General features: G+C 42.3%; 1 long non-coding RNA gene across 1 annotated transcript; it reads left to right on the forward strand.

Moving 5' to 3' along the window:
• The first annotated feature begins 1,837 nt into the window (after window positions 1-1,837).
• On the forward strand, window positions 1,838-5,743 carry LOC310714775. Its single transcript, XR_014530063.1, has 3 exons — window positions 1,838-1,943; window positions 4,808-4,898; window positions 5,473-5,743. It is a non-coding gene; the product is annotated as an uncharacterized lncRNA (long non-coding RNA).
• Window positions 5,744-11,719: the final 5,976 nt, after the last annotated feature.

Here is an 11,719-nt window from a genome sequence, read left to right on the forward strand (position 1 = left end):
CAAGCAAACCTATAGGTTCCTGTCACTAAGGCATTTGAATCCTGAGTAAATATGCACCGTCTTGGGCTACCAGCCTGCTGTAAGCTGCAGGTAAGCTTTATTATTAGGTGGCATATAGAAAAGGCCTAGCCCCTTTCAGAGACTTTACGACTGCAGTGGGGGAGCAGCATAATGCACACTCCACTTCCACTGGCTCATAAGAAGATCCAGAAAGAGCCTTCATCTGTACAACTGTGGCTTCCCCACACATTTGAGACCCTTGCTTTTTCAGAAATGAGCATGTGATGCTTTTAAAATCCATATAGATCTCTGTGGACAAACACAGATTCTGCCTTAGCTCTGGGGACATTTAAACCTGAAGTGAAACACAGATGTTCAAGTCAGTTGTGCATGTCTTCCTGTCCCTGCATCACAATGTCCAACTGTAAAAATACCACAGTGCAGTAAAGGTAAAGGTAAAGGTAAAGGTACCCCTGCCCGTACAGGCCAGTCGTGTCGGACTCTAGGGTTGTGCGCCCATCTCACTTAAGAGGCCGGGGGCAGCGCTGTCCACAGACACTTCCGGGTCACGTGGCCAGCGTGACGAAGCTGCTCTGGTGAGCCAGCACCAGCGCAGCACACGGAAACGCCGTTTTCCTTCCTGCTATAAAGCGGTACCTATTTATCTACTTGCACTTAGGGGTGCTTTCGAACTGCTAGGTGGGCAGGAGCTAGGACCGAAAGACGGGAGCTCACCCCGCCGTGGGGATTCGAACCGCCGACCATACGATCAGCAAGTCCTAGGCACTGAGGTTTTACCCACAGCACCACCCGCGTCCCCCACAGTGCAGTACTTTTCCTTTATTCTTCAGTATAGTGTGCCTTTGGAGAACTTACTGAAGACACTACCAGATATACTTGATGCTTGCGGTTATCATTTGTTGGAGGATAATTAGTTAATATATAGCCTCAGGTAACAGCTGTCAGTAAAGTAACTGCCCAACCAATCATCTTTTTGAGATACAGACTGAAACATATGTTACTTAATTCCAGATGGGATAAGGAAAACAAATTTCTTTGCTTACAAGCAGCAATCTATGAATTGGACTAAAGAAACCAAGCATAATTAGGTGTTTGACTTCAACAATGGAAGCCATCCAAAAGCACCATTTGGATTGGGGACTGATTTTTGTTTTTGTTTTAATCAAGGCTTGCTTTTTTCTGATGTTAAGATAACTTTACGCCATGCATTAAACACGCCCATAAAACTGATGGCACACTGAGAACATAATATGTGTCATATGCTTTGTTGTTCGCAACTGTCTGTCTCAAGAGACAGTGGAGTTCACCTCCAGGGGTGAAGTCAAACTACTGCATAAGCAGCACTGAAGTGACCTCCCTGGGGCCACATGTATGGAGGTCCTGAGTCCCTTGCTGATGTGGTCCAAAGGAAAGCAATGCGAATTGTCTTTAAAAAGAATTCAGTGATACATCGAAGAAACAGCCATCAAAATATTTGTTATTATGATGTTCGGGATGTACATCTGTAGATTCAACAGCCTCTGGGAATTAAATTCAGGGTGTGTTGCACTCACCTCCAGGGCTCCTCTTAATAGGGACCAGACTACACAGCATCACAACTGGAGGGCAAGTTCTGTCCTCACTGCAGCAATGCCCTACTTTGCTTTTCTCCATAGTGGTAAACCATAAGCAAGCATTCATTTATGTGAAGCAAAGTAAAGGAGTGCACTCAAGGATATGACTGTGGTGGGAACTGAAACTGCTGCTTGGCTGCTAGTGCTAGTCCCATCTGTGGTCTTAGACCGAAATCTATTTGCTTTGTCCCACACAACAGAATGACAGTTGTTGAAAATGAATCCTAGGCCTCCTTTCGTGGACATACGACACAATCCAAACCATGCACATTCAGAAGTCCTGTTGAATTCAATGTGGCATGTTCCTAGGTAAGTGGGGATTCTTTATGTATACCACATTTCACACAATAGAAAAATAAAGTGACAGTAAACTAAATACAATAACAGTGCATTTTGCTAACCATCGTAATCACAATGCATAATAAAAAAATCTTATGCATTACAATAAATTAATGCATTAAAATACAATTGACAGTTTAGCAATTTACTGTTTAACAATCCAAAGCTTTAATAAACAGAAAGAATACAACAGCTTAATGAACAATCTCTAATTCCAATAATCTCAACATTGTGCCCACATAATAACTATCCGAGCTGCTAAATAGATTGCTGTGAGTCAGTTGTTAATTTATATAGTACATTTTCCAAAGCAGTTCACAGAACAGACAATGTGATTTAAAAATCCACAATAAATAAAAATTCGGTATTTTAAATTATTTGTTTACTGTTCTAATCTCCTCCTCCTCATTCTAATCCTTACAACCACCCTGTGTGGTCGGTTAGGCTGGCCTTTATGACTAAATGGGGAGTTGAACCCAAGTCTCCCAGGCCCTATAACAGTGGTGGCGAACCTATGGCACATGTGCCAGACTTGGCACACAGAGCCCTCACTGCTGGCACGTGCGCCATCAGATGCTGTAGTTTTTTCTCCATTTGTTCTCCCACTCCACCCCCCATGCTACAGCTTGTGTCTCCTGTTGAAACACAGAACCTACCCCCCCCCCGCCCCACTGTTAGCCGGAGATTGTGTTCGGTGATTGGTCTGTTTTTCAATTTGTTACTTCAGTGGCTGTTTCTGATTGGGTGTAACAGCCTTCATTTTTAACCCTTACTGTGCTAGTATTTTTGGCACTTTGGCAGACGATGATGTCGGTGCTGCATGTTAGTTCCAGCAAAGGTATTATTCATCATTTATTTCTGTTCTCTCTCTCCCCCCAAAACTGAATGAAAAGCTCAACAACTTTGGGCACTTTGTGATAAATAAGTGGGTTTTGGTTTGCAGTTTGGGCACTCGGTCTCTAAAAGGTTCACCACCACTGCCCTCTAACAACAGACCTACCTCAACACCATACAGTTTAATTGTTGATAATTCAACAATTAACAGTGCATTAAAAGAACCTTGACCATTGATCATGCTGGCTCAGGCTGATGGGAATTGTAGTTCAATATATCTGGAGGATGCTTCCCTGGTTGCCCGTGATTTGAAACATATAAACTAAATGAGCACAAACTCCAATCTCCACATGAGATTCCAGAGGTTCCAGGCACTCACCCAGGGTTGCATTTCTGTTGGAAAATCAAAGCACAGTGGAGACTAGTGTCTTTAAGAAATCTGGTTTATTTACAGATATCTACACCTACAGACTTCAATGGAGAGAGTTCAGAGCATTAGATCTCCAGAGCAGCTTGTTCCCCATAGCAGCACAGCATTGTCCCACAGCTCTTGTCCCAGCCTGCCAAGATAGATCTGCCCCACATAGCCTTAGCCTGGAGTTCTGGCTCCATCCTTCTCCTACTCAAAGACCCATGCCAGAAAAAACCCAATGACACCTTTTTTTCTTGTGGGCACAGCTGGCCCCCTCCCAATTTTTCATACATCATGGAATCTACAATCCTAAACCTTTCTCTGGCCATGGGAACTATGGGAACTGTACCACCCCTCTATTCACCGACAGAGAATCTCTTGGCTTGATGATGGCTTTCATTGATGAGTTTGTGGCTTGCTTCCAACACCTTCTATCATTCTTAATGACTTCTATCCCAAGTGAGGCTCTAGCCTGTATTTTTCTTCTGTCCTGGCATCTTCCATTCAATACTTCACATGTTATCTGAATTCTACCGTGTATTAATTTCTAATATGCACTAACTCTAGCAGTTAAGGGTTCCCTTGCACCCCCAAACTCTATAACAATCTCAGTCAGACAGTTAGCAATATCACTATTTGGACATCCCCCCCTTTTGCAAATCCAATCAAGCGACTGGGTAGCAGAAGAAATGCTCTCACTGGCCCTACCTCCTCTATCACATTCTTAACGTTACATCCCCATATCCCCGCACACATTTGGCAATAAATGGCTGCAGCAGGGAGTTGTCTCTCTGCATGATTTAGAATCCTGCACAATCAAACCACTGGTGCAAAGAATACATGTTGCCATTGGTGCTTCATTTACATCAGGGATGGGGAACCTGTGTGCCTCTAGAGGTTGTTGGATTCCCATGAGCCTTGAGATTGGCTTTGGGGTTGATAGAATCAAGAATCCAACAAAATCTGGAGGGCTAAAGGTTTCCCATCCCTGATTTACACCACACAACTGAGAAAGGAACTCTTGCTCCCTGTTAATTTGACCAGCAGGTGAATCTGTATTTCTCTGCACCAGATTGAAATAAATGCTGTTTGCACTACCTTTGCAGTGAAGATCATCAGGATGAAATCCAAAGGCTCAGAGCACTTTCTCCAGTGTGATTCATAGCAAAATCACTTAAACTACTTTAGAATGGGATTGCAAAATAATAAAAGAGTGGTTTGAGAATTGCAGCTGAGATGTTTATTTACCATTTATTGGGTTAGGAAGTAAAAAACTGAAACATTGCCAGGTTTCCATGGCATTGACACAAAGATCAGCTTTATGACCTTGAAATTATACACTGCGACAACAATAACACAAATGGAAATCCACCTGAGCTGTCTGAAGATTTTATTACGGCTGTGTTCATTTTATGTTTTAGAACTAAAATTACAAGTTCTGTTTAGTTCTCTCTGTATGGCTCATACTTGTGACTGACCCCAGCACTTGTTTTTGTTCAAAACCTAAGCCTGTTTTTTTGTGCTATATTAGCACACAGGTAGACCTAGAATTCATAGTCCTACAATATATTCTGTACTTGCTTTGCAGAGCACACTGTTGACTGAAGTTGAGCAAACCCTTCTTGGCCAGATGGTAAAAACTCCTTTGTCTGCAGGCCTTTACAGATGGATAAATCCAGGTAATATCAGATTCCCTTTGGGGGGAAAAATCATTTCCCCATTTATTTCTTTTTGTTGTTATAGTACGCAGCTATGATATTTGGTTATGTTCAGCCATCTATAAATATTTTGAAAAACATTTTGTTTCCTAAAAGAAATGGAACACATCTGTTAGTTAGTCCAAAGTAATGTCAATGGCCCACCCTGTGACAGAACTCAGAGAAAATGACTTTGAGAGCTGTGCAGCTATGATGAAGATAATTTCTTCCATTAGGGAAGTGACATGAAGCTAGACTTGTACTCACAATATTCCTGTGCTTACTCAGGTTGACTTAGCTTTTCCCTTTTTTTTCTTTCAAGGTTCTAAGATCTATGGGTTCGCTTCTAAAATATCTAGTTTGGCCCCACTAACTAGAATTAGTGGTGTGAACTTTTAAGGAAGGGTTGAACTCAAAATGGAGAATGGAGAGAAATCTGTGAGGCGGTCAAGCAGTTGTGTTGTCCAGAGGCAGATCTGGGTGGAGTATGAAGTTAGAGGCTACGTACTGAGGAAGGTACATAAAACCATATGACATGAACTTTTGTCCTTCTCAGGGAAGGGCTGTGGAGGAAGAACATCTGCCTTGCATGCAGAAGATCCCAGGTTCAATCCCAATGAAGGGCAGGAGATCTGTCTGCCTAAAACCCTGGAGAGCTTCTGCCAATTTGTGGAGACAATACCAAGCTACATGGACCAATGGAATGACTAAATATTAGACAGTTTCAAGTGTGTGCATATGTGTGTTTGTGTGATCCTTTGGAATGTGTGATAGTAGGCAAATATACCCTCTGCTGGAGTCTTCAACAAGCTGGAATGACACTTGAGTGGCTGCCTAGAACACAAAAATTCCTAACTTTAAAATAGGCCAGCCATGCCAGCTATTGGGCTGTCAGCAAACTTAAAGGAACAAAACAAAACAGGGTGCATGGTGAAAAAATACATTCAGCGAAAAAGGCAAGCATTTACCAGATGTCTCATCACATCAAGATGATTCCAAGAACTGGCCCTGGGTCTATTTAGATGAAAACAAATATCCACAAGAAATCCACAACGACCTTCATTTCCTCAGTAATTGACTTATATTTCCCCATCACTCAGTTGCGAGTGCCTTTTAAAATATTGCATGTTATGAAGTTAAGCAACCTTTAAGGCAAATAATCCACAGCAGCTCGTACCTTTTAATTACATAAAATGCTGAAATATAGTTCAAAATAAACAGAAATAAACCATCTGCTGGGAAAAGTTATTTGTGCCCTATGGTGTTAGTGTACTTAATTAAAGCCATGTAAAATCCTGCCTCTTGCCCTGGAGATCCACTTAACATTCTGTGCACTCCTTCCAACTTTCCTCGTGTAACCTCTGAAAAGCAAACAGCTTCTAACGCAGGCCAGAAATATCAAAGAGCAATAATTCCTCTTAACTTTCCTAAGGAGGAAAAAACCCCAACCCCAAACTTGCTAAGGCTGCAATCAGGGTGGTCAATCCTATATCACTGCCTGAGGTGAAATGGGAAGGTGTCCCGTCCCGTCCCCCCCGAATCTGCTGCCCCATCTCCTTGCTTCTCTGGCACCGGCAGGAGGTGCTGCCCCATAGGAGTCTGCCACTCAAGGCAGCTGCCTCAGTCTGCCTCATGGATGGCCTGGCCCTGGTTGAAGTTCTATAGGAGGGTGAGGTAGGATTGGCAAAGGCATGTGAAGTGCCCATAACACCTCACACCCTGCTAGGCTCTCACCAGCAGGGCAGAAGGGAGAGTGGAAATGAACTTGTGCATTCCTCCTCCATCCTTTTCTTAACTGTGTCCCCAAGAACAGAGACAACGGGAAGGAAAGTGAAATATACTCACAGTCGGGTGTGAATTTCATGCTCTTTATTCAGGTCGTAGTAGCAATGAATGAAACTTTCCCCAAAACGTCTAGCTATATATACATTATTTACACAATGGGCCCCGCATGATTGGCTAATTCCGGGCTGCTCCTGTAGGCCAGTCAGGTTGCTGATTCACTTCCACCTGGAGCGGGATTGGGTGGCTCCTGTAGACCAATCAGACTGCTGCATTCTGGATCCTATTGTTCTAGGATTCAGCTCAGGACATAACAGAAACAAAAGTGACTGACAGATCCAGGGCTGGCATAGTATACTCCTCACTTTAAGGACAGGGGAGTGTTAGAAGACTGAGAAGGAATATAACGCTATGGTGGTGGTGTGGGGAACTTAGTCAAGATACCTGAGCATGAAAAATGATCTGTGGCAATCTTCAGCTGTGGCTTCCAGCAGCCCCAGCCAGCATGGCCCAAGATTAGGCATCCTAGGAATTAGACTCCAATGAAACCTGGAAGGCACCATGTTGATCACCCTTCTCTAATTTAAACTCAGACCCTCAGCAAACTGACTAGCTTTGCTGCTGCAATCTATCAAAGGAATATGTCCCTGAACTAAAAGAGTCAATATAGGAAACACAATTAAAATTCAGGCTCCAGTTGCAAGCCCCATGAAAATCACTGGAATTATGTCTCTGAAAAGGTCTTATAAAGCCTTTTATTGCCATAAAAGCCTCCAACCTTGCTCACTTTGTAATATCAGCTATGCATCAAAGTGACCTAAAACACACACTGTAACACTGTGATCCATAGAGGGTCATTAATGTTATCAAGAGCCGAATTAAAGACTCCTGCAACTTCGTTAATAATATATAGCAAGAGAGAATAAGCCCAAGAATGATATAAGTTCCGAATCAGCAATCATAACTTATCACTCTGCAAAGATTATATGGCTGAGTGTGAACCGACTGAAGCGTTAGAGATATACTAGATGTTAATTTAATTGAGAAGCTATTTTGGAAAGGAAGAATTGCACCTGTGAGAAAAACGCACTTGGAAGAAATCTCATGACTAACAACAGAAACAAAAAGTTGAACTGTGTTCAGGCCTGGCATATTGGCCAATGTACTGTACTAAAACATGTCCCAGAATTTTATACAATTTGTGTTGTCATTCATTTATTCATTCAATTTTTAAGATCTTAGGGCAGTTCACAACAAAATACCCAATAAAACAAACAAACAAACAAACAAACAAACAAAACCAATAACCCCCTTCCAACAAAAAACATCTAAAAGCCCACAAAATGTCAATTGGCCAAAGACCTGGTTGTAGAGAAACATTTTTGCTTGGTGTCGAAAGATATGTAATGAAGGTGCCAGGCAAAGCCAGTACAATCAGGCCAGAATTGGTGTAATATGCTCAAACTGTTTTGTCCCGGTGAACAACCTGGTTACCAAGTCAGCACCAGCCAAAGTTTCTAAACCATCCTACAGAGGCAGCCCTATGTATAATGCATTGCAGCAATCTAACCTGTAGGCTACCAGAGCATAGATGACAGAAGTTAGGCTATCCCTGTCTAGCAAGGTGCATTGCAATTGCTACAAAAGGCAGAAAAATCATTAAGTGGTACACTAAGACCCTCAGCAATTTTCAAGTAGTCTTGGTGGCAGCGGTGGCGGGGGGGGGGAGTTTGGGAACCACTGGCAAGATGTATTTGTTTATTTACTACAGTTCAAGGTGCTTTGCAACAGCATAAAAGCATAGTAATACAATGTCATCCAGCAACCAAAAGGACAGAAACGCATGAAGAATTATCAGTAGCAACCTATGCAATTTAAAATACCTGGGTGAATAAAACGCCTGGCAACTGAACAATGATAATACAGTAATTGAGCTGGATCTCATAACTGGGGCACCAAAGCAAAAAGGGAAAGGGGGGGGAAAGCTCTTTCCCTTCGTGGCATCCATCTCACCTCACTTAAAGTGCTTAAACAAAGGTTTGAGGAGATAATTAAAGAGGAGGAGTTGCCATGGATTCATATAGGGTGTGCTGAAGCCAAAGTTAGAAGGGGACTATTTGCATCTGCATTGTACTGGAGGATAACAACTACACAAATTTCATTTTCTGCATTCACCTGCATAACTGAACAGTTTTCATTACAAGATGATAAGCCTCTGACTACTCACTTTTGGTTCTATCTATAACACATGCACAACCAAAGTTATTGAACATCTTGTAGGGATTACATAGTCATCAAGGGCATATCCTGTTGTGGATGACGTGCCCTGTTGTCTTGGAAGAATGTATATGAACAGCCTTATGATTTGCCACCTTCTAGAATCATTATAGGACTGTAGAGATAATTTGCTTGCATATGTATGCTCTTGGATAAAGAGTGCAGGACAATGCTGATGCTTTTTGTGGCTTGTTTGTCAAAAACAAACAAGCCCCTAGCTTCTGAAAATGAGAGCCTGAATGTGTAGGTTTAAAAATATTTAAGAATTCTGATTGTGCACATAGACTTCTTTTTTTGAAAGACAATGCCAAATGCAGTGATATCAAAGATGTGCCTGCAACATCAGGGCCGTGGCCAGCAGCCATGGTTCTACTTCTACATCCATGCATTTGCTATATATGTGAAGGCAAACATATGTGTGGCCTTCATGTCAATGACCATCAATGATGTTTAGATGTCCTACATTCAGGTCTACATCAGCAACACTTCCATCATGAGGCTGAAAGATACACCAGGCAGAATAAGGCTCCAGTCTTAACCTGAAATACCTGTAAGAAATATAGAACCTTCTGATCGGCAAGCCCTAGGCTCTGTGGTTTAGACCACAGCGCCACCTGCCAGCCTTCTGCTTTTCGTTAGGAAGTCCCTAATTTCATCAAGCAAATGTTGGAGGATATATGGCTGGAAGAAGCACGGTGTCTGATGTCTGTTTGAATCCAGGGCTTTGGCTATGGGAAAAGCAAGTCACACTAGGAATGTTACTGTTGTGAGCCCCTCCATCATAGCTTCAGGTTGTATATATGTGTAAATAAACCATGCATCAGAAAGACACCACAGTCTCTGCTGTGCTTCGTTCCTAAAATGAAACATGAACCCTGAGTAAGCATGTCTGAAACGCCCTTGAAATATTGTACCACACAGATATTGGGGGTGGCGTGCAGCAAACATTTGAGTTAATACTACCACACACACAGCAACATATGGACCAGGGGAAAAAAATAACTGTAGTAACTTCTATGCAATAATAGCAAAATAAAACTTTTCGAAAACAGCAATTTTATTTTTTTAAAAAAAATCAATAAATCCTAATGGTTTCATTCAACAGCACTACCTTCCGTTCCCAAGTGTGTTATTGAAGTAGGCATTCTTATAGTTGGCTGTCTGTGTTATTTTCTTGTAGAAGCTTGGAGGAATCCTATAACTTCCATTTATATATGTTTGATCTGATGAAAGGAAGGAAATGTGACTTCTAATACCATCAGAATAAATCTGTAGTTCAATATTACAATGCTTAAAAATATATCCCCCCCCCCGCTTTTTAAAAAATGAATTCAAATACATTGGGAAGGAGATGGTGCTGGTGTGTGTGTGTGTGTGTGTGTGTGTGTGTGTGTGTGTTCTTGGAAAGCGACACTTGTCCAAACATTAAGCAAATGTCACCCAGGTGTATTTCATGTGATAAAAGCCGCACACTTGATAGATGCTGTGAGACTGCAAGAAAAGAAGGAAGAAAGATTAAACAAACCTGCAGCTGCCACTAAGATGAGTTTCCAGCTGATTTTATGAGTCACAGGACATAGTCACTTAGGACTATTTGTATTTGCGTACTATTGCTCAAAGTGCTGGCTGGCTTCCTCTAGCTGGCATTATGAGCTTTAAGTTAGTCCCTTGAGGTTGTGCGGTAAGAAGGTGAATTTATACCTACCTAACTTTTCAAAGAACAGCCGTTTGCTTCTCCCCCTCAAAGCAGTAAAGCGTCTCACTTCTGTACTGTTAAGTGCAATGACTTCCAGGAGGATAAAACTGCTCCTGTTCTTCTTCGTTTTACCCTAAGTGGAGAAGAAAACTGGGGGGAGGGGTCTGAAATAGTGGCTACTGCATATTCGCATATTCGTGAGAGCTGCCATCCAGAGATGCTGGACTGTTCCTTGAAAGTTTCAAGAAGCAAGGAAGGGTAGTTGCACCACTTGCTGCACCACTCCTTCAGTCTTCTTGCCCTGCCTCCAACAGCAGAAATTAAGACTGAGGGATATAATGATGGTGGAGAGCCAGACCTGTCCTTAGAATAAGGCAGCTGTCTTCATAAGTGGATGCTGGAAGGTGGGTTACAGTGCTGAGTATCGAAGAGCTATGGGTAATCATTATTTCGACCCTAGATCCACTAAAGGAGCATTTTGGCCACAGGAGTGGTGGAGGGGGCCACCACCATTGAAGTCAAATTCACTTGCTAGTCTGATTAAAATAAAATAAAATAAAATAAAATAAATAAGTGTATGGACAATCTATGCAGGAGATATTTGTATTTCGAGGAGATATAGTGATCTGACATGGTTATCCTTCCTGCCCCCTGCTCCTTCCTTTCCCCTATCTTTCATTAATCTCTTTGATAGCTGAGAACAGCCTTTAACAGGGGTCAGCAAACTTTTCCAGCAGGGAGCTGGTCCACTGTCCCTCAGACATTGTGGGGGGCCTGGGTTATATTTTGAAGGGGGGGAAATGAACAAATTCCTATGCCCCATTTTAAATAAAAGGACACATTCCACCCATGTAAAAGCGTGCTGATTCCTGCACTGTCCGTGGGCCAGATTTAGAGGGCGATTGGGCGAGATCCAGCCCCTGGGCCTTAGTTTGAGTACCCATGGCCTTTAATGTCCCAATAGTGATGAGTACCTTCTTTGGTGTTGGACATTGTTTGGAGAAAGTGAGGCTTTGGGAGATGGTGGGTAATGAATAATCTGCACGTA

Source organism: Podarcis liolepis (genome assembly GCF_965112155.1).
Source record: "Podarcis liolepis genome assembly, chromosome: 9".
Lineage (NCBI taxonomy): Eukaryota > Metazoa > Chordata > Lepidosauria > Squamata > Lacertidae > Podarcis > Podarcis liolepis.